This window comes from Pan troglodytes, chromosome 1 (genome assembly GCF_028858775.2).
Source record: "Pan troglodytes isolate AG18354 chromosome 1, NHGRI_mPanTro3-v2.0_pri, whole genome shotgun sequence".
NCBI lineage: Eukaryota > Metazoa > Chordata > Mammalia > Primates > Hominidae > Pan > Pan troglodytes.
In genome coordinates, this window is record NC_072398.2 from 211,174,125 (window position 1) to 211,191,384 (window position 17,260).

The window sequence follows — 17,260 nt, forward strand, 5'->3', positions numbered from 1 at the left end:
AAAAAATACAAAAGATAAATAAAACAAAAGCTTGTTCTTTGAAAAGATGAACAATATTGATAGACCATTAGCAAGATTCACCAAGAAGAGAGAAGATCCAAGTAAGCTCGATTAGAAACAAAATGGGAGATATTATAACCAATACCACAGACATACAAAAGATCATTCAAGGCTACTATGAATGCCTTTATGTGCACGAACTAGAAAACTGAGAGGAGACTGAAAAATTTCTGGACATATACAACCTCCTAGATTAAACCAGGAAGAAATAGAAACTCTGAACAAACCAATAACAAGCAGCGAGATAAAAATTGGTAATTTTTTCAAAACACAGAAATAAACCCAAATACCTACAGTCAACTGATCTTTGATAAAGCAAACAAAAACATAAAATGGGGAAAGGACACCCTATTCAACAAATGGTGCTGGGATAATTGGCAGGCCACATGTAGGAGAATAAATCTGGATCTTCATCAGTCACCTTATACAAAAATCAACTCAAGATGGATCAAGGACTTACATCTAAGACCTGAAACTATAAAAATTCTAGAAGATAACATTGGAAGAACTCTTCTAGACATTAGCTTAAGCAAGGATTTCATGACCAAGTACCCAAAAGCAAATTCAATAAAAACAAAGATAAATAGATGGGACTTCATTAAACTAAAGAGCTTTTGCACAGCAAAAGGAGCAGTCAGCAGAGTAAACAGGTAACCCACCAAGTGGGAGAAAATCTTCACAATCTATACATCTGACAAAGGACTAATATCCAGAATCTACAATGAACTCAAACAAATTAGCAAGAAAAAAACAACCCCATCAAAAAGTGGGCTAAGGACATGAATAGACAATTCTCAAAAGAAGATATACAAATGGTCAATAAACATATGAAAAAATGCTCAGCATCACCAATGATCAGAGAAATGCCAATCAAAACCAGAGTGTGATACCACCTTACTCCTGAAAGAACGGCCATAATCCAAAAATCAAAAAATAATAGATGGTGGCATGCATATGGTGAACAGGGAACACTTCTACACTGCTGGTGGGAATGTAAACTAGTACAACCACTATGGAAAACAATGTAAAGATTCTTTAAAGAACTAAAAGTAGAACTACCATTTGATCCAGCAATCCCACTACTGGATATCTACCCAGAGGAAAAGAAGTCATTATACAAAAAACATACTTGCACACTCATGTTTATAACAGCACAATTCCCAGTTGCAAAAATGTGGAACCAACCCAAATGCCCATCAAACAATGAGTGTATAAAAAAAACTGGTATGTATATATATGATGGAATACTACTCAACTATAAAAAGGAATGAGTTATTAGCATTCACAGCAACCTGGATGAGATTGGAGACTATTATTCTAAGTGAAGTAACTCAGGAATGGAAAACCAAATATTTTATGTCCTTACTCATAAGTGGGAGCTAAGCTATAAGGATGCAAAGGCGTAAGAATGACACAGTGGACTTTGGGGACTCAGGGCAAAGGAGTGAGAAGGGGTGGGGAATAAAAGACTACAAACTGGGTATAGTATATACTACTCAGGTGATGGATGCACCAAAATCTCACAAATCACCACTAAAGAACTTACTCATGGCCGGGTGTGATGACTCACGCCTGTAATCCCAGCACTTTGAAAGGCTGAGGTGGGCAGATCACAAGGTCAGGGAATCAAGACCATCCTGGCTAACACGGTGAAACCCCGTCTGTACTAAAAATACAAAAAATTAGCTGGGCATGGTGGTGGGCGCCTGTAGTCCCAGCTAATCAGGAGGCTGAGGCAGGAGAATGGCATGAACACAGGAGGTGGAGCTTGCAGTGAGCCGAGATCAAGCCACTGCACTCCAGCCTGGGCGACAGAGTGAGGCTCCGTCTCAAAAAAAAAAAAAAAGGGAACTTACTCATGTAACCAAACACTACCTGTTACCCAATAACCTGTGGAAATAAAAAATTTTTTAAATAAAATAAAATGCCAACAAAAAAAGGTCCAGGACCAGATAGAGTCACAGCTGAATTCTATCAGACATTGAAATAAGAATTGGTATTTCTCTATCTTTTTGAATTGAAACTATTCCAAATAATGGAGAAAGAGGGAATCCTCCATAAATCATTCTATGCAGCCAGTATCACCCTAATAACAAAACCAGGAGAGGACATAAAAACAACAATAATAAAAACTACAACCAATATCCCTGATGAACATATTTGCAAAAATCCTCAACAAAATACTAGCTAACTGAATCCAACAGCACATCAAAAAGATAATCCACCATGACCAAGTGGATTTCATACCAGTGATGCAGGGATGGTTTAATACACACAAGTCAATAGATGTGACACACCACATAAACAGAATCAAAACCAAAAATCACATGATCATCTCAACATATGCAGAAAACTCGTTTGACAAAATCAAGAATCATAAAGATTAAAACCTTCAGAAAAATCAGCATAGAAGGGACATACCTCAAGATAATAAAAGCCATCTATGACAAGCCCACAGTCAACATTATACTGAACAAGGAAAAGTTGAAAGCATTTCCCCTGAGAACTGGAACAAGATAAGGATGCCCACTTTCACCACTTCTAGTCAACATAGTTCTGGAAGTACTAGCCAGAGCAATCAGACAAAAGAAAAAATAAAGGGCATCCAAATTGGTAAAAAGGAAGTCAAACTGTCACTGTTCACTGATGATATGATTGAACATCTAGAAAATCCTAAAGATCCATCCAAAAAGCTCCTAGATTTGATAAATGAATTCAGTAAAGTTTCAGGATACAAAATCAATGTACACATATCAGAAGCACTGTTAGACACCAATAGTGACTAAGCTGAGAATCAAGTCAAGAACTCAATCCCTTTTACAATAGCTGTGCACACACACACACACACACACACAAAATACTTAAGAATATATCTAACCAAGGAGGTGAAAGACTTCTACAAGCAAAACTACAAAACACTGCTGAAAGTATCATAGATGACACAAACAAATGGAAACACATCCCATGCTCATGGATGGGTAGAATCAATATTGTGAAAAGGACCACACAGCCAAAAGCAATCTAGAAATTCAATGCAATTCCCTTCAAAATACCATCATCATTTTTCACAGAACTAGAAAAAACAATCCTCAAATTCATATGGAACCAAAAAAAAAAAAAAAAAAAAAAAAGCCCACACAGCCAAAGTAAGACTAAGCAAAAAGAACAAATCTGGAGGCATCACATTACCCAGCTTCAAACTATACTATAAGACTATACTCACCAAAACAGCATGGTTCTGGTATAGAAATAAGTACACAGACCAATGGAACAGAATAGACAACACAGAAATAAAGCCAACTTACAGCCAACTGATCCTAGATAAAGCAAACAAAAACGTAAAGTAAGGAAGGGACACCCTGTCCAACAAATTGTTCTGGGATTACTGGCAAGCCACAAGTAGAAGAATGAAACTGGATCTTCATTTCTCACTTTATACAAAAGTGAACTCAAGGTGGATCAAAAGGCCAGGCATGGTCACTCATGCCTGTAATCCCAGCACTTTGGAAGACCAAGGTGGGCAGATCACTTGAGGTCAAGAGTTCAAGACCAACCAACATGGCAAAACCCCATCTGTACCAAAAAATACAAAAATTACCCGGGCATGGTGGTGCACTCCTGTGGTCCCAGCTACTCAGGAGACTGAGGTGGGAGAATTGCTTGAACGCAGAGGCAGAGGTTGCAGTGAGCCAAGATCACGCCACTTCACACCAGTCTGGGTGACAGAGACCCTGTCTCAAAAAAAAAAAAAAAAAAAAGGATCAAAGACTTAAATCTAAGACATGAAACCATTAAAATTCTAGAAGATAACATCAGAAATCCCCTTCTAGACATTGGCTTAGGCAAATAATTCATGACCAAGAACCCAAAAGATAATACAACAAAAACAAATATAAATAGATGGGATTTCATTAAACTAAGAAGCTTCTGCACAGCAAAAGAAATAATCAACAGAGTAAACAGACAAGCTACAAAGTGGGAGAAAATCTTCACAAGCTATGCATCTGACAAAGGACTAATATCCAGAATCTACAAGGAACTCAAACAAATCAGCAAGAAAAAAAAATAATCCCATCAAAAAATGAGTTAAGGACATGAATATACAATTCTCAAAAAAGATATGCAAATGGTCAACAAACATATGAAAAAATGCTCAACATCACTATTATCAGGGAAATGCAAATCAAAACCACAGTGCAATACCACCTTACTCCTACAAGAATGGCTGTAATTTAAAATATATATATATATGTTGACATAGATGTCATGAAAAGGGAACAATTTTACACTGCTGGTGGGCATGTAAACTAGTCCAACCATTATGAAAAACAGTATGAATATTCCTTAAAGAACTAAAAGTAGGTCTATTATTTGATCCAGCAATGCCATTACTGGGTATCCACACAGAGGAAAAGAAGTCTTAATATGAAAAAGACACTTGCACATGTATGTATATAACAGCACAATTCACAATTGTAAAAGTATGGGACCAACCCAAATGCCAATCAATGAGTAGATAAAGAAAATGTGGTAAATATACATATGTAATATAAAAATATTAAATATAAATATATTATATTTTAATATTATAAATATAAATATATATAAATAAATATATATATACACACACACCATGGAACACTACTCATCTGTAAAAAAGAATGAAATAATGGCATTTGCACAACCTAGATGGTGTTGGAGATCATTATTCTAAGTGAAGTAACTCAGGAATGGAAAACCAAACATCATATGTTCTCATTTATAAGTGAGAGCTAAGCTGTGAGGACACAAAGGCATAAGAATGATATAATGGACTTTGAGGACTCGGGGTGAAGAGTAGCAGGGGGCTTAGGAATAAAAGACTGCTTATTGAGTATAGTGCACACTGCTCGGGTGATGGATACACCAAAATCTCAGAATTCACCACTGAAGAATTTGTCCATGTAACCAAACACCACCTGTTCCCCAAAAACCTATTGAAATAAAACAATAAATAAAATAAAATGCTATATGCAATGTAGGTGGCAACTTTTTTTTTTTTTTTTTTTTGAGATGGAGTCTCGCTCTTTCGCCCAGGCTGGAGTGCAGTGGCACTATCTCGGCTCACTGCAAGCTCCACCTCCCGGGTTCACGCCATTCTCCTGCCTCAGCCTCCCGAGTAGCTGGGACTACAGACGCCCGCCACTGCACCCGGCTAATTTTTTGTATTTTTAGTAGAGACGGGGTTTCACTGTGTTAGCCAGGATGGTCTCGATCTCCTGACCTCGTGATCCGCCCGCCTTGGCCTCCCAAAGTGCTGGGATTAAAGGCATGAGCCACCGTGCCCGGCAGGTGACAACATTTTTGATACACCATCACTAGCAAATAAATTACCATTCAACTTTTGTTTTATTAATACGTACGATATGTACCCTAGTGTTTGTTTAATTTGCATTATTTTTATAATTGACAAAGTGTTATTTTATGTTGGTAAATTTTATTTTCTTATTATCTTCTGGTTTATTTACTCAGGTCTTAGCATTTATTGCAAATTGCATTAACCTTCTTCCCCTCCCCCCAAGAATTCTGAAGACATTCAAAGCAATAACTTTTATGTGCCAAAAATATCAATCTCTTCTCTATCATATTTGCTTTATTTTTTTCTTTTGTTGATAACGTTTCTTGTGGTGTAGGTATTTAAAATTTTTTCTATCACATCTGTTTATTGTTCTAATTGTTAAAAATCACATATATACTACTTAGGAAGTCTTTCTCCTTCAAACTTTCCAGATGTACTAAACTATCAATTACTTGAGTGTCTATAATTATATTTTCATGGTTGGAGCTTTACATTTAGCTTCTTTATTCTTGTAAAGGTATTTTACATGAATAAAGAAAGTTATTCTTTCCCTAATGTTGATAGCAAAACCAACATTATTAAATATTTCTTCTACCTTCAAAAAAATACTAGCAAACTTAATTCAGCAGCACATTACAAAGATCTTTCACTGTTGTCAAGTGACATTTATTCCAGGAATGCAATAATGGTTCAACATATACAAATCAATAAATGTACAACATATCAACAGAACAAAGGACAAAAACCATATGACCATTTCAATAGAAGCAGAAAAACCATTTGATAAAATTCAACATCTCTTCATGATTAAAAAAAAAAAACTCCCAACTAGTTAGGTATATAAAAGGAATGTATATCAGCACAATAAAATACATATATTGCAAACCCACAGCATACTGAACAGTGAAAAGTTGCCACTTATTGCTTTAAGGTGTGGAAGAAGACAAGAATGCCCATTTTTACCACTTTTATTCAACATAGTACTGGAAGTCCTAGCCAGAGAAACTATGTAAAAAATGAAATAAAAGAATTGGAAAGGAGGAAGTCAAATTTTTTTTTGAGATGGAGTCTTGCTGTGTCACCCAGGCTGGAGTGCATTGGTGCTATCTAGGCTCACTGCAACCTCTGCTGCCCAGGTTCAAGCGATTCTCCTGCCTCAGCCTCCTGAGTAGATGGGACTACAGGCACATGCCACCACGCCTGGCTAATTTTTTTTTTATTTTTAGTAGAGATGGGGTTTCACCACGTTAGCCAGAATGGTCTCAATCTCCTGACCTCGTGATCCACCTGCCTTGGCCTCCAACAGTGCTGGGATTACAGGGACATAATCTTATATATAGAAAAACCTAAAAGCCTCACAGAAAAGAGCCTTAGACCTGACAAACAAGTCAGTAAAGTCACAGGTTACAAAATCATATGCAAAAATTAGTATTTTTTTCTATATACTAACAACTAACTAGTGGGAAAACATCAAGAAAGCAATTCCATTTATAATGGTTTTAAAAAAAAAACCAGGAGTAAATTTAAACAAGGGGTGAAAGATGTCTCCAAGGAAAACTGTAAGACATTGATTAAATAAATTGAAGAGGACACACAAACACACAAAAAAAGACATCCCATGTTCATGGATTGGAAGAATTGATACTGTGAAAATGACCACACTACCAAAAATTATCTACAGATTCAATAAAATGCCTATCAAAATACCAACTGCATTCTTCACAGAAATAGAAAAAAAATACTAAAGATTTTATGGAACCACAAATGACCCTGAATAGTCAAATCAATCCTCAGCTAAAAGAACAAGGCTAGAGGCATCACACCACCAAATGTCAAAATATACTACAAACCTATATTAACCAAAGCAGTGTGGTGGCTAGGTACAGTAGTTCATGCCTGTAATTTCAGCACTTTGAAAGGCTGAGATAGGAGGATTTCTTATGGCCAGGAGTTCAAGATCAGCCTGGGCAACAAAGAGAGATGCCATCTCTGCCAAAAATAAAAATAAATTTAAAAATAAAACAGGACAGTACTGGCATGAAATCAGACATATAGAGCATTGAAACAGAATAGATAACACAGAAATAAATCCATGTATTTACAGCCTATTCATTTTCAACATAGCCACGAAGACCATTCATGGAGGAAGTGACAGTCTCTCCAATAAAGGGTGCTGGGAAAACTGAATATCCATATGCAGGCAAAAAAACAAAAACAAAAACAAAAAAAACTAGACCACTATCTCTCACTGTATAAAAAAATCAACTCTAGACTGAGCGTGGTGGCTCACACCTATAATCCTAGCACTTTGGGAGGCCGAGACAGAAAGATCTCTTGAGTCCAGGAGCTTGAGACAAGCCATGGACAACATGGCAAAACTCCACCTTTACAAAAAATACAAAAATTAACTGGGCATGGTGGTGCATGTCTGTAGTCCCAGCTACTTGGGGGGCTGAGGTGGGAGGATCACTTGAGTCTGGGAGGTCAAGGCTGCAGTGAGCTGAGCTCATGCCACTGTACTACAGCCTGGGCAACAGAGTGAGACTTTGCCAAATAAATAAATAAAGGAATAAATAAACAAACTCTAAATGGATTAAAGAGTTAAACATAAGACTCCAAACTATGGAAGTACAAGAAAAAAACATAATAGGAGGAACAGTTTAGGACACTGATCTGGACAAAGGTATTATGGAGAACACTTCAAAGCACAAGCACAAAAACAAAAATAGACAAATGGTATTACATTAAACTAAAAGCCTTCTGTATAGCAAAGGAAACAAACAGAATGAAGAGACAACCTGAAGAATGGGAGAAAATATTTGCAAACTATTCATCTGACAAGGGATTAATACTAGAATATACAAGGAACTAAAACAACTCAAATAATCCAATTTTAAAATGGGCAAATGACTGAATAGACATCTCTCAAAAGAAGACATGCAGATGCCCAAGTCTGTGAAAAAATGCTCAATATCACTAATCATCAGGGAAATGCAAATCAAAACCACAATGAGATATTATCTCACCCCAGTTAAGTGACTATTACCAAAAAGACAATAATATAACAAATGCTGGTAAGGAAGTAGAGAAAGGGAAACTTATACATTGTTGGTAGGAATGTAAATTAGTACAGCCATTGTGGAAAATAATATGGAAGTTTTTCAAAACACTAAAACTACCAATGGTCTAGCAATCCCACTACTGAGTATACACATCCAAAGGAAAGGAAATCAGTGTAACAAAGAGCTATCTGTGCTCCCATGTTTATTGCAGTACTATTCACAATAGCTAAGATATGAAATCAACCTAAGTGTCTATAAACACATGAATGAAGAAAATGTGGTACATATACATAATGGAATGCTGTTTATCCATTAAAAGAATGAAATTCTATAATTCACAACAATATGGATGAGCTTGGAGGACATTATGTTAAATGAAAAATTCAGGCACAGAAAGGGAAATACTCTATGTTTTCACTAACATATGGAAACTTAAAAAGTTGATCTCACCGACATGGAGAGTAGAATGGTGGTACTAGAGGCAGAGAAGGGAAGGGAAGAGAGGACACTCTCAAGGGTTGGCTAATGGATACAAAAGTACAGCCATGTAGGAAGAATAGGTCCCAGTGTTCTATAGCACTATATTGTGACTATAAATAACAATAAATTATTGTATATTTTCAAATAACTAGAAGAATGGATTTTAAATGTTCTCAATACAAATAAATGATAAATGTTTGAGGTGATGGATATGCTCATTACCCTGGTTTGATCATTACACATATTATATACCTATATCAAAATATCACACTGAGCCCCACAAATAAATACAATTATTATATATCAATTTAAAAAGTCATAATGAAAGCAAAAAAGCAAACAGAAATTCTGGAACTAAAAAACACAATGAATGAAATGGAAAATGTAATACACAGTATCAACAGTAGACACAAGCAGAAAAAAAATCTGTAAACTTGAAGTCAGATTATTTGGAAATGCACCGTTAGAAGAGAAAAAGGAATAAAAAGAAATGAATAAAGTTTATAGGACTTATGGGCAGTATCAAAAAAGCAAATGTTTCAGTTAGAGAAGAGAAACACAAAGAGATACAATGTGTATATCAACAAATAATAGCAGAAAACTTTCCAAATTTTTAAAAAGATATAAATATCCAGGTATAGAAAGGTCAAAAGTCTCCAATCAGATTCAATCCAAACATAACTACATCAAGACATAAATCAAACTGTCAAAAATCAAGGACAAAGAAAAGATCCTGAAAACAGCAAGAGGAAAGAAGCAAATAATATATAACAGAGTTCTAATAAGGCTAGCAGCAAACTTCTCAGCAGAAACCTTACAGGCCAAAAGAGAGTGGGATGATATATTCAAAGTTGCTAAAGGAAAAAAAAATCTGTCAATCAAAAATATAATATCCAGGCTGGGTGTGGTGGTTTACGCCAGTAATTCCAGCACTTTGGGAGACCAAGGCGAGTGGATCACTTGAAGTCAGGAGTTCAAGACCAGCCTGGCAAACATGATGAAACCCCATCTCTACTAAAAATACAAAATTTAGCTGTGTGTGGTGGCTCACGCCTGTAATCCCAGCTACTCAGGAGGCTGAGGTGCGAGAATCACTTGAACCCAGGAGGCAGAGGTTGCAGTGAGCCGAGTTCACACCACTGCACTCCATCCTTGGTGAGAATGAGACTCCATTAAAAAAATCATACCTGGCAAAGCTATTCTTCATAAATGAAAAACAGAAAGGCTTTCCAGATAAATGAAAGCTGAGGGAGTTCATCACCACCTGATTTGTTTTACAGGAAATGCTAAAAGAAGCTCTTTAAGCTGAAAGAAAAGGATGCTAATCAATAACAAGAAAACACATAAGACTCACTGGTAAAGTAAGTACACAGTAAAATTCAAAATACTCTAATACTATACTGGTGGTGTATAAATCATTTATGTCTTTAGTATAAAGGTTAAAAGATAAAACTATTAAAAATAATAATGGCTACAATAATTTCTAAGGGACACACAATATAAAAATTTTTTTAAATTTGTGACACCAAAAATTTTAAATGGTAGAAAGGGCGAATAAAAGTGCAGACCTTATTTTAATGTAGTCAAAGTTAAGTTATCAACTTAAAACGTGTTATAACCATAAAATGTTTTTTGTAAACCTCATGGTAACTACAAAGCAAAAACCTATATGTTTGACTCATGAACTACACAGGGGTTAGGGGGACAAACACTCCCACCTCCCCTTGCAGTTGAAAATCCACATATAATTTTGACTCCCCCAAAACTTAACTACTAATAGCCTATTATTGACTGGAAGCCTTACTGATAACATAAACAGTTGATTCACACATATTTTGCATGTTATAAGTATTATGTACCTTATTCTTACAATGAAGGAGTAAGACTTCCAGTCAATAATAGGCTATTAGTAGTTAAGTTTAGGGGGAGTCAAATAATCAAGAGGATATGATTATAAGTATATATGCACTTAACATCAGAACACTGGAATACATAAAGAAAATATTAATAGATCTGAATGGAGAAATTTAAAAAGATTTAAATCATATCTGCTATCTTCCAACCACAATGATATGAAAGGAAATCAATAACAATAAATTTTGGAAAATTCACAAATACATGGAAATTAAACAATATTCTCCTGAACAATCAGTGGGTCAATAAATTAAAAGCGAAACATAAAAATAACTTCAGGCAAACAACAATGGAAACACAACACACCAAAACTTACAATATACAGCAAACGCAGTTCTAAGAAGGAAGTTTATAACAATAAATACCTACATAGAAAAATGAAGATCTTAAACAACCTAATATTATAATTCAAGGAACTAGAAAACAAAACAAACTAATCTCAAAGTTAAGAAGAGAAAGAAAATAATAAAGACCAGAGCAGAAATAAGTAAAATAGAAACCAGAAAAACAATAGAAAAGATCAACAAAACTAAGTTGGTGTTTTGAAGAGATACATAAAATAAACAAACCTTTATCTAGACTAAGAAAAAGAGAAAACTCAAATAAATAAAATCAAATATGAAAAAGGAGACATTACAATTGATAACACAGAAATACAAAAGATCATAAGATACTACTATGAATAATTAGATGTCCACAAATTGGATCATCTAGAAGTGGATAATTCCTAGACACATACAAACTACCAAGACTGAATCACAAATAAATAGAAAATCTGAACAGACCAATAATGAATAAGGAGATTGAATCAGTAATGAAAAAACATCCAAACAAAGAAAAGTCCTGGACATGATGGCTTTACTGTTGAATTTCATCAAACACTTAAAAACCTGAAGAAGAGGAAACACTTCCAAATTCATTTTATGAGGCCGTCATTACCATAGTAGCAAAGCCAGACAAAGACACTAAAAGCAAAGGAAATTATATACCAGTACCCCTGATGAGCATAGAAGAAAAATCCTCGAAAAATACTACTAAACCAAATTCAGTAGCACATTAAAGAGATTGTTTACCATGATCAAGTGGGATTTACACCAGGGATACAATGATACTTTAACATACACAAATCTATAAATTTGATACACCACATAAACAAAATGAAGGAGAAACCCAATATGATCATCACAGGAAATACAGAAAGAGCATTTGACAAAATTTAACACCCTTTCATGAAAATACTCTCCACAACTTCGCTATACAGGGAATGTACTTCAGCACAATAAAGGTTATATATGACAAACCCACAGCTAGCATCATACTCAACAGTGAAAAGTTGCAAACTTTCCCCCTAAGATCAGGAACAAGACAATGTGCTCACTCTTGCCACTGGAAGTTCTAGCCAGAACAATTAGGCAAGAGAAGAAAATAAAAGGTGACCAAATTGGAAAAGAAGTTAAATTGTCTCTGTTTGTAGATAACATAATCTTATATATATAAAACACTCTAAAGACTCCACTAAAAAACCTGTTATAACTAATAAAGGAATTCAGTAAAATTGCAGGATGTAAAATCAACATAAATGTTCTGTGCTTCCAGAGGTTGAAGAATAAATAAATAAATTCAACATACAAAAAGTACCATTTCCATACATTAATAATAAACTACCCTAAATATGAAAATCCAGAAAATAATCCCCTTTTCAAATAGCTATTGCAAAATAAAATACTTGGGAATAAATTTAATGAAAGAAGTGAAAGTCCAGTGCACTAAAAACTATAAAACATTGATGAAAGAAATTGGAGAAGACACAAGTAAATGAAAAAAATCCTATGTTCAAGGACTGAAAGAATTAATATTGTTAAAATGTTCATACTACCCAAAGTGATCTACAGATTCAATGCAATCCCTATGAAAACTCCAGTGGCATTTTTCACAGAAATAAAACAAAAGAGACCCTTGGAATCACAAGAGACCCCAAATACCCAAGTACTCTTGAGCAAAAAGAACAAAACTGGAGTCATCATACCACCAGACTTTAAAGTATACTACAAAGCTATAGTAATCAAAACAGCATGGCATTGGCATAAAAAACAGACACATATATCAACGGAACAGAATGGACAGCCCAGAAATAAGTCCATGCATTTATGATCAATTGATTTGTGACAAAAGTGCCAAGAACACTGCTGTGGTTTAAATATTTGTGTCCTCTTCAACATTCATGTTGCAACTCAATCCCCAATGCCATAGTATTAAGAGGTGGGACCTTTAGGGGTTGATTAGGTCATGAGTGTTTCTCCCTCATGAATGGGATTAAGATCCTTATATAAGAGGTTTCAGCATTTAGCCCTTTTTGCCTTTCTGTCCCTTCTGCCATGTGAGGACACAGCATCTGTCCCTTCGAGGACACATCAAAAAGGTGCCATCTTAGAAGCAAAGACCAGGCTTTCACCAAACACTGAACCTGCCAGAGCCTTAATCTTGAACTTCTCAGCCTCTGGAACTCTGCGAAATAAGTTTTTGTTGTTTATAAGTTACCCAGTTTGTGGCATTTTTTTTATAGCAACACAAATGGACTAAGACAGAAATTAGAACTGAGAAGTGACATGTTGCTCTAACAAATACCTGAAAATGTAGAGGTGGCTTTGAAATGGGGTACTGGGTAGAGGCTGGGATAGTTTTTAAGTGTATGCTACAAAAAGCCTGGATTGCTTTAAAGAGAACATTAATAACAATTCTGCTGAAGGCTCCAAAGAAGAGAGCTGTAGAGACAGCCTCAGTCTTCTTAGAGATTAGATGGTCATAATCAAAATGCTGGTAGAAATATGAATAGTAAAGAACATTCTGATAAAGTCTTAGATGAAAATCAGGAATGTCTTATTGGAAACTGGAAGAAAAACCATCCTTGTTGTAAGGTGGCAAGGAACTTGGTGGCCTTGTGTCAATGTCTTCATGTTTTGTGGAGGGCAGAATTTGCAAGCAATGAAGGAGGATTTTGGTGGAAGAAATATCTACATGAAGTATTGAAGGAGCAGCATGACTTCTTTTGATTGTTTATAGCAAAATGTGAGAAGAGAGAAACAAATTAAAGACAATTTATAATCAAAGGGGAAGCATAACTTAAAGATTTGGAAAATTCTCAGCCTTCCTGTAAAAAATAAAAAGTCGTGTTTGGGAGAAAATATCGAAAGTGTGGCCAAGTGAACATTTGAAAGAGATTAGTATGGATAGAAGAAAGTTAGATGCTACTTATCAAGACAATGAAAAAATGACCCTGAAGACATTTTGCAGATCTTCAGGGCTGCCACTCAAGGCCTGAGTGTCAGGGCTTTGGAGGCAGAATGGTTTCAAGGGAGGGGCCCAGGGTGCCCATAGGACTGTGGAGCTCACTTCCCTGTGGCATCTCATGTCTCTGCTCCCTGCAGATTGGCTTAGATTTCTCAGCCACCCCACCTTTGGCTCAAATGGGCCAAACTGTGGCTCAGGCCACCCCTCTGGATGCCATGAGGGTAACCCTTGGCAGCCTGCACATGGTGATAATTCTGACAGTGTGCACAGTTCAAGAGGTGTAGAAGCATGGAAGGATACCTCTATCTAGAATTCAAAGTATGTCTCAGAGAGCCTTAGGGCCCAGGAAGAGAACTGCCACAGGGGTGGGGCCGCTGCAGACAGCCTCCACTAAGGCAATGCCCAGTGGGGCCATGGCATCAAGACTGCCACAGAGAGACTCCATAAGGATGTCTGGTGGAACCATGACAGTGGGGTCACCCCAAAGACCACAAAACTGTAGAGCCACCAACGTGCAACTGCAGTCAAGGAGAGTCTCAGGCACTAGACTCCAACCCACGAAAGCTGTAATGTAGGCTGCACTGGGCAAAGTCATTGGGCTTAGTCCCCCAGAGCCTTGGGGACACAACCCCTGCCCCAGTGTGTCTTGGAGGCAGGACATGGTGTCAAAGATTATTCTCAAGCCTCAAGATTTAATTTTTTTTATCTTGTTGGGGTTGGGACTTACCTGGGATCAGTTACCTTTTTCATCTTTCCTATTTCTTCTTTTCAAAATGAGAATTCCTGTGCCACCACTGTATTTTGGAAGCACATAACTTGTTAGATTTCACATCTAAAGAGGCTCACATCTAGATATTATCTAAATCAAGGAGGAGAATTTGCAATTATCCTCCTTGGTTTAGATGATATTTAGATGAGATTTCTGACTAGTCTCTAAAGTTGATGCCAGAATGAGTTAGGATTTTTTGGTTTACTAGGGTGGAATAAATGTATTTTGTATTTAAGAAAGCTATGAACTGTTGGCAGGCAGAGGCAGAGCGATATAGTTTGAGTGTTTGTGTCCCCTTGAAAATTCATGTTGAAATGTAATCCCCAATGCAAAAGTACTAAGAGGTGGGGACTTTAGGCAGTGATTAGGTCATGATGGCTCCTCCTTCATGAATGGGATTAAAGCCCTTATAAAAGAGACTTCATATAGCATTTAGCTCTTTTTGCCCTTCTGACCCTCACCATGTGAAGACACAGCACCCATTCCCCACCACCCCCTGGAGGACAGAGCAATGAGGCACCATCTTGGTAGCAGAGACCAGGCTCTTAGCAGACACTGAACCTGTAGGCACCTTGATCTTGAACTTAGCATTCGTAAGTGAGAAATAAATTTCTGTTGTTTATAAATTACCTGGTTGCTGGTATTTTATTGTAGCAGCACAAATGGACTAAGACAAATGCACAATGGGGAAAAAACAATATCTTCATAAATGATGTTGGGACTAGATATCCACATGCAGAAGAATCAAATTAGACCCTTATCTCACACCACATACAAAAATCAACTCAAAATGGATTGAAGTCTTAAATGTAAGACCTGAAAAATTTAAAAGTACTAGAAGAAAACATAGTGGGAAAGCTCCATGACATAGGTGGCCAACTGCAACTTTTGGGGAGCTCCCAATCCAATGGGAGGCATCTGCTGCTCAGAAGGAGCTCTTGATCTGATAGAAGACACGCTCCACACCCTAAGGGAACACAGCCGCTGAACTAGCAGCTGGGACTGCAGGCGTGCACCACCACGCCCAGCTAATTTTTGTGTTTTTAGTAGAGACAGGGTTTCACTATGTTGGCCCGGATGGTCTCAATCTCTTCACCTCGTGGTCCCCCCACGTCGGCCTCCCAAAGTCCTAGTATTACAGACATGAGCCATCGTGCCTGGCCCACAGTGAAAAAACTTCTGTTAAGACCCCCAGTCTGTGGTACTTTTTTGTTTTGTTTCTTTTGTTGTTGTTTTTGTTTTTGTTTTGTTTTGTTTTGTTTTGTTTTTGAGATGGAGTCTCACTCTGTCACCCAGGCTGGAGTACAGTGGCTCGGCCTCGGCTCACTGCAACCTGTGCCTCCTGGGTTCAAGCGATTCTCCTGCCTTAGCCTCCTGAGTAGCTGAGATTACCGGCATGTGCCACCATGCCTGTCTAATTTTTGTATTTTTAGTAGAGACCACGTTGGTCAGGCTGGTCTTGAACTCCTGACCTCGTGATCCACCTGCCTTGGCCTCCCAAAGTTCTGGGATTACATGCATGAGCCACCACACCCGGCTTTTGTGGTACTTGTCTATGGCAGCCTGTAGTAAATTCTCATAATTTTATATTTCCTTGGCATCCATTTTAATATAAGCTGAACTTTCTCATACCAGAAGCAGGATGCAGTCACTGTTGACAGTTTCTGGTTCTATATTTCATCCCAGTTCCTCAATGGTCAGTCCAGACATCTGCCTTAAACCTCTGCCTCTGGTGACCACCTCTCCAACCTCCTTATGGGACAGCTAGGTACAACATACTTGGCTCACTCCTCTTGTTCCCTACACCCTTCAAGCACTGCTCAGATATGCCACAAGGACCACCTCTCAGCCACAGCATGACCCCATGGAACTTGGCCTACTTGCTCTAAACCCACCAGAGAGAACTCCCCACAGGAACGTGCTTGGGTAATGCGTTGGACCCCAGTAAAGGCTTTGACCTACAGGTCCCTCACTCTCTCTCTCTCTCTCTCTCTTGCTTTCTACACACTGGCTGAGAAAAGCATGCATGTTCTGCATCCCCCTTCCTGTTGGCCCTATGAGGCATGCTGTCCTCTTCTCTCTGGGACATGTAAGTAACAAAACTGCTTCTGTTATTCCATGTGCTTTGTTGTGCTGCCTCCTTTGTGTCTCACCTGACCGACACACCTGAACCTAACTGCTTTCCTGGTCAGGCTATATTTATAGCCACCATAAAGAGAGGTGGCTCAACAGGCTCACATCTGAATATCATCATCTAAATGTCATCAAAATCAAGGAGGAGAATTTGCAATTATCCTCCTTGGTTTAGATGATAGTTAGATGAGATTTCAACTTAGACTCTAAAGTTGA